The sequence below is a fragment of the Rattus rattus genome, chromosome 1 (genome assembly GCF_011064425.1).
Source record: "Rattus rattus isolate New Zealand chromosome 1, Rrattus_CSIRO_v1, whole genome shotgun sequence".
NCBI lineage: Eukaryota > Metazoa > Chordata > Mammalia > Rodentia > Muridae > Rattus > Rattus rattus.
Window position 1 is genome coordinate 63,938,549 of NC_046154.1, and position 7,064 is coordinate 63,945,612.

General features: G+C 39.9%; 1 pseudogene; it reads left to right on the top strand.

The window, feature by feature from the left end:
* Positions 1 to 5,275: 5,275 nt before the first annotated feature.
* Positions 5,276 to 7,064, top strand: part of LOC116892904 — a 9,155-nt pseudogene continuing 7,366 nt past the window's right edge.

Consider the following 7,064-nt stretch of genomic DNA (forward strand, 5'->3'; position numbering starts at 1 on the left):
ATAAAGGGTTCATGGAAAGTGGTTTGGAACAATGTAGAAAGGTTTTTAAAACTCCTCCTGGTTAGTATCTTATGTTATAATGGGAGGCATCACCACCACCACCATCATCACCATCCTCACCACCACCACCTCCACCACCACCACCACCACCACCACCACCATCATCATCATCATCATCATCATCATCATCATCATCACCATCATCATATTGCTTAAGTATCTTGTACAGCACTTCTTTTAGCAATGCTTTATCAACAAATGTATGCTTCAACTATTGATGGATCTTAAGCATCTAGACTGAGGCCTGCCCAGGGAGGTGATTAGGGCTGGCCTCAGTAATTCTCCAGGATTCTGTTTAGTCTCTCTCCTTACACCCTGATATCCTGTCTGGGATGGCTGTCCTTTCAGGCCTGGTTGTCAATGAAGGGTAAGAACCTGTTTGACAGGTCAACATAAGACAGGCATCATCAACTATACTGTAGGCCTCCTGAGGTGGGGCAAAAGCAAAGAACTCTGACACTTACTGTGCAATAAAAAACAAAGCCAACGTGTGGAAATGTAGGAGAAACTTAGCCCAAAAGAGCATGCCACATCCTCCCTGATCCAACTGAGTATCTGCCAGCTTGGCTATAGACTCCTTATGCTTGATGAGGCAATGGAGCAAACCAATGAAAAAGAGACAGCCCCACATCGCCTGCTTGAGAGCCAATGAGATGCTGGGAGGGGATATAAAGGATTGTCCAGTTTCTGCAATAAACCAGTCTGCTTTTGTCACTTGCCTGACTCCCAGAGTCTGTGTCATTGATTGTGAGTTTTCTTACCATCATCCCCTAGGATGTTGGTTGAGGTTACAAGCAACAGTTATATAGCTCAAATGTACAGTTTTAAAACTCTGTTGTGGTATATCTTTTAACCAAAGAATTTGAGAAGTTTAAGCAGGAGAAAATCGAAGTTATTGTCTTGGGGAACAATAGACTGGCATCAAGGTGACCTAAGTCAAGAGAGCTTGTTACAGAAACATTTTTGTAAAAGACTAAAGATGCAACTGTGCCCAGATTGTGAGACCCCAATGAGACCACCATGGACTACAACTCTGATCCAAGCACAGGAGAGTCTTTATTCATGCCTGTTCTCAGGCCACAAACCTTCCTGATGCAACAAGATTGGAGAGCTGCACCAAAGTCTAGGGTAATATGGTTTATAAAGCAGAAAACACACACACACACACATACACACACATACATACACACACACACACACACACACACACACACACACACACCTATGGGGGCATTTTCAAGCTTTGACATTACATGATTGGGTAAGAGGTTAAAGGTATGTTGGCTTTAAACTGATTGGTTCATACCACCTGATCTAACCATAAGGAGGGACCACACATCCAAAAGGAGTATCATGACCTGGGAATGGCTCAGGTGTTTCTGAGCCCATCCCATCATTTTTGTTTGGCCATGGCTGCTATGTCTATTTTCCAACTGGCAGGAATAGCTCATGGTTTTCCCCAGAACTCAGGGCAGGCAGGAAGTCTCTCTGAGGACAAAAGTATATAATGGAGTACAAAAAGGAAAATGGAGTTCATCTGCTACCTCCATCCTTTCACACAAGGACCAACAGGTTCATAATCTATCCATGATTGGTCTCAGTCCCAGCAGATCAGACTCTCATAGCTCAGCAGACCTGCTCCTTCTTGCCTGTGAACAGTGTCTCTCAAACTCACCACAGCATGGCTTGAAGTCTTTCTCATATTTCCCTAAAGCTTTATCAGTGGTCTCCTGGAAAGAACATTGAAGAAACCTTGTGTAAGACCCCTGATCCTCTGTCAGTGATACTTATTTCAAGACACCCTGGAGTGAGACACAGAACTGCAGATCGATGCAAAAGCAAGAGGTTTATTTTCTGGAACATCTGGATGAACCTTCCATTAGTCCCTCAAGGTGAATGACTAGAAGGTGACTCTGAATGGCTATTACAAGCAGTTTTTTTTTTTTAAATTGGATACTTCTTTATTTACATTTCAAATGTTATTTTCTTTTCCAGTTTCCTTTCCATAAGTCCCCTAACCCCTCCCCCTTCTCTTCTTCTATAAGGATCTTCTCCTCACCATTCACTCTGCTACATATGCAGTTGGAGCCATGGATCAGTCTATGTATAGTCTTTGGGTAGTGGTTTATTCCCTGGGAGCTCTGGTTGGTTGGCATTGTTGTTCTTTTGGGGTTGCAAGACTCTACAGCTCTTTCAATCCTTTCTCTTAATTCCTCCAACAGGAGTCCTGTTCTCAGTTCAGTGGTTTGCTTCTAGCATTCACCTCTTTTTTTTGACATTTTCTGGTTCTGTCTTTCAGGAGAGATCTGTATCCAGTTCCTGTCAACATGTACTTCTTAGCTTCATCAATCTTATCTTGTTTTGGTGGCTGTATATATATATATATATATATATATATATATATATATATATATATATGTGTGTGTGTGTGTGTGTGTGTGTGTGTGTGTGTGTGTGTGTGTGTGTGTGTGTGTGTACATAAATATATATATGTATATATGTGCCACATGTGGGGCAGGCTCTGAATGGCCATTGCTTCAGTCTCTGTTGTAAACTTTGCCTCAATATCCCCACCTATGGACAGTTTTGTTCCCTCTTTTAACAAGGAGTGAAGATTCTGCATGTTGGACATCCTAGTTCTTGAGTTTCATGTAGTCTGTGGATTGAATCTTGGGCAGTTTGAGCTTGTGGGCTATATCCATGTATCAGTGAGTGCATACCATGGGTATTTTTGTTATTGAGTTATCTCCTCAGGATGATATTTTCTAGTTCAATCCATTTACCTATAGAATTTTGTGAAGTGATTGGTTTTGATAGCTGAGTAGTACTCCATTGTGTAGATGTATTACATTTTCTGTATCCATTCCTCTGTTGAAGGACATCTGGGTTCTTCCCAGCTTCTGGCTATTATAAATAAGGCTACTATGAACATAGTGGAGCATGTGTCTTTTGTTGTATGTTGGAGCATCTTTTGGGTATATGCCCAGGAGAGTTATAGCTGGGTCCTCAGATAGTGGAATGTCCAATTTTCTGATGAACCTTCAGTCTGATTTCCAGAGTGGTTGTACCAGTTTGCAATCCCACCAACAATAGAGGAGTGTGCCTCTTTCTCCACATCCTTGCCTTTATCTACTGTCACCTGAGTTTTTACCTTAGTCATTCTGACTGGTGTGAGGTGGAAACTCCCGGATTGTTTTGATTTGCATTTCCCAGAAGACTAAGGATGTTGACCATTTCTTTAGTTACTTCTCAGCCATTCTATATTCATTAGCTGAAAATTCTTTGTTTGGCTCTGTACCCCATTTTTAATAGGGTTATTTGGCTCTCTGGAGTCTAACTTCTTGAGTTCTTTGTATATTTTGGATATTAGCCCTCTATCAGATGTAGGATTGGTAAAAATCTTTTCCCAATCTGTTGGTTGCCATTTTGTCCTAATGACTGTCCTTTGCCTTACAGAAAGTTTGGAGTTTTATGAGGTCCCATTCATCAGTTCTTGATCTTAGAGCATAAGCCATTGGTGTTTTGTTCAGGAAATTTTCTCCAGTGCCCTTGTGTTCGAGGTTCTTTCCCACTTTTTCTTCTATTAGTTTGATTTTATCTGGTTTAATGTGGAGGTCCTTGATCCACTTGGACTTAAGCTTTGTACAGGTTGATAAGCATGGATCGATCTGCATTCTTCTACATGCTGACCTCCAATTAAACCAGCACCATTTGCCGAAAAGACTTTCTTTTTTTCCATTGGATGGTTTTTAGCTTCTTTTGTCAAAGATCAAGTGACCATAGGTGTGTGGATACATTTCTGATTCTTCAATTCTTTTCCATTGATTTACCTGCCTGTCTCTGTACCAATACCATATAATTTTCGTTACCATTGCTCTGTAATACAGCCTTAGGTCAGGGATGGTGATTCCCCAGGAAGTTCTTTTATTGCTGAGGGTAGTTTTCGCTACCGTGGGTTTTTTGTTAATCCAAATGAATTTGCAAATTGCTCTTTCTAACTCTATGAAGAATAGAGTTGAAATTTTGATGAGGATTGCATTGAATCTGTATATTACTTTTGGAAAAATGGCCATCTTTACTATATTAATCCTGCCAATCCATGAACATGGAGGATCTTTCCATCTTCTGAGATCTTCTTCAACTTCTTTCTTCAGAGACTTGAAGTTCTTGTCATACAGATCTTTCGTTTGCTTGGTTAGAGTCACACCAATTTATTTTATATCGGTTGTGACTATTGTGAAGAGTGTCATTTCCCTAACTTCCTTCTCCGCCTGTTTATCCTTTGAGTAGAGGACAGCTATTGATTTGTTTGAGTGAATTTTATAACCAGTCACTTTGCTTAAGCTGTTTATCAGGTTTATGAATTCTATGGTATACAGACAGAAGAGTCTTGCTCCATGGTGCTTTCTTGTGCATTGCTGATACTATAAGTATGGCAATGTATTATACAAAAGATCTTACCTTCTAATTGACTGGGAATTTTCCTGAACCTCACAATGAGAGTGAATGCAACTTTAGGAAATTTCAGATTTAAACATGCTATCCCACTGTGCACTTAACTTGGTGGTTTGACATACTTTTCAGGGAATAAGGTATAAACAAAAGGTATTTTCCTTGTTTTTACTTGTTATCAACTTATAAAGCCTATCCTGATACATAGCTATAGTTGTAATTCATGTACTTTTCCAAGTCCCACCCAGAAACTGCATGAGTATCATTTGCTGAAAGCATGAAATTCAGAGGCTTAAAGCAACCTTCTAAAATTAATATGCCATTATGGATATCGATTAATAAACAGTAATGTTTGTGAGTATTTGCTTTGATCAATTGAAGCCAGTGGCTTCATTCTTTGTAAAACTGTTAAAGATTTCTACACAGTATCCCATTCCATACCCATGTGATGTTTTCCCTGATGTTCCATAAAGACAGTAAAGCTGTTTCTTTAGTCCAGCCAGGAAAATACAATCAGAAAAGAGAGTGAAACAATCAGAGTACACAGATAGACACATACACAGAGACAGAAGGCAGAAACACAGGAGAGAAACACAAGACAGCCTTCAGGCAGTTACAGATTCAAAAGTAGGCAATAGATAGAGGATTGAAAGCACAGAGAACATAAATTAGAGAATTGCAATTTGGACTTATCCTTAGTTAAGTCATTCTGAGGTAAAGGCTTCCATTTCTTTCCTTAACTCAGATTCATTATTAATTACCAATATGTTTAATCAGTTCTCAAGTGGAAGATCTATTAGCTGGTGACATGTCTTTTTTTAGATAAGCATAGTACGCGGAAGAATAAAACTACAATGGGAAACAAGTCTCCCTGCCATCTTATAAAGTTTCCATGGCCTCAGGAATCTGTACTTTAGGACAGATGCCCAGTTCTGGCCTTCTGTTTTTTGAGCTCTCACCTTCATCTGAGCTGCAATTCATTTAATGTGTCACAACCAGCACAACAGGTTTTGAACCTCAAATTCACCTGAGAAACCTGGGCCTCATTACAGTCATGAAAAGAGTTGATTTCCCAGGTGGAATCTCTAGAGACTTAGGTAATGCTGGAATCTTCTTCCTAGCTTATGCAGACGTGCATGTGTGTACAGAGAAAATTATACAAAACAACAAAGAGCCCATCTGTGAATAAATGACTGAACAGTGTCTACTGTATTGTAGTTCTATCTCGTGTTTCCTTCCTCTCTCTCTCTCTCTCTCTCTCTCTCTCTCTTTCTTTCTTTTCTTTCTTTTCTTTTTTTTTTTGAAAAAATCTAGACAGATTTCTATAGAAGTTTCTCTATTTTACCTCTCCATTCAAGCAGTAAATAATCTTGTTCCTTAATCTAACATTTTTTTTAATTCCTAATTTTCTTTGCCTGAGTCATCCAACTCCTTAACCTTTATTCAAGCCTGATATTCTATGTCCCACAGGTTCTCTATGAGTTGTTATTATTTGCCTTGCTGCATTTTCTTTCCAGGGTGTTTATGTTTTATTATTTTTTTCATGTTTCCAACCTTTTTTTGAACTCAGTTTTCATACCCTATATTGTTGTCCTCTTGTCCTTCAGGCATCTGCTTTTTTTTTTTTTTCTTGCCCGGGAATCATTTTTTTCCTCTCTACTTCAAGTTGATTTACATGGTCTACAGGTTTGATCTCTTTGATCATACCTCTAGTTTTGCAGTTCTGTATCTTGGATATCAGTAAATTGCCCTCATTAGGGGATACATAAATGTTTGTGGTTTGAGCCAAAGGCATTTGATGTTTTTTTACATTGTTTTGGGAATTTGAACTGAGCATCAGAGTTCAGAGGATCGCTCTCTTTTGTGCATTTTAACCTAGGGAGGTAGACTGGCAATGTGAGAAGGGAAGGATAACTGAGATCTGAAGAGTTCAGAACCCAGGTGCAGTGTCCTATTACATCGAGTTCTGGTCTAGTCTGGCAGCAAAATAGTCGGGAAGCTGTGCGGGGTAGGTCCTGGGCATCCTGACAGCTGCAGTTGTGTGGAAGGCAGCCTGTAACAGAGTTGGAGGAGTGGTTCCTGATCGGGAGGGCGGTCACACCTGACTGATCCGAGGAGTTTAAGAAAAAGACAAAATAAAAACAAGTGAACCATCAATCAAACACACAAGCAAACAAAAATTCAAACCACCAACAACAACAAAAACTCTGTGAAGAATTGGGAAACTAATTATTTAAAAGGTCCCGAAGTATGTAGGATTAAAAGAATCACGTAGCAGGAAGCTGCTGAATATTGGGCGGGACCAGAAGGGGTTGATTGGAGGAACCTGGCGGGAGTGACAGGAAATTCCGCCATTCCATCATTCTCTGGATATCTCGGGTTCTCGTGGTCTGTAAGTCCTTCTTGTGTAATACTCATCATGAGTATTTGGGATACCTGAAATCTTCTCAAGCTGCAGTTGCTTTCGTTGGCTTTCTAGAATATTCAGCAGCTGGTCCAGTCACCTGCTAGGTCAGAGAAGCTGCTGTGGTGAGAAAAGTGCAGGAACAGAA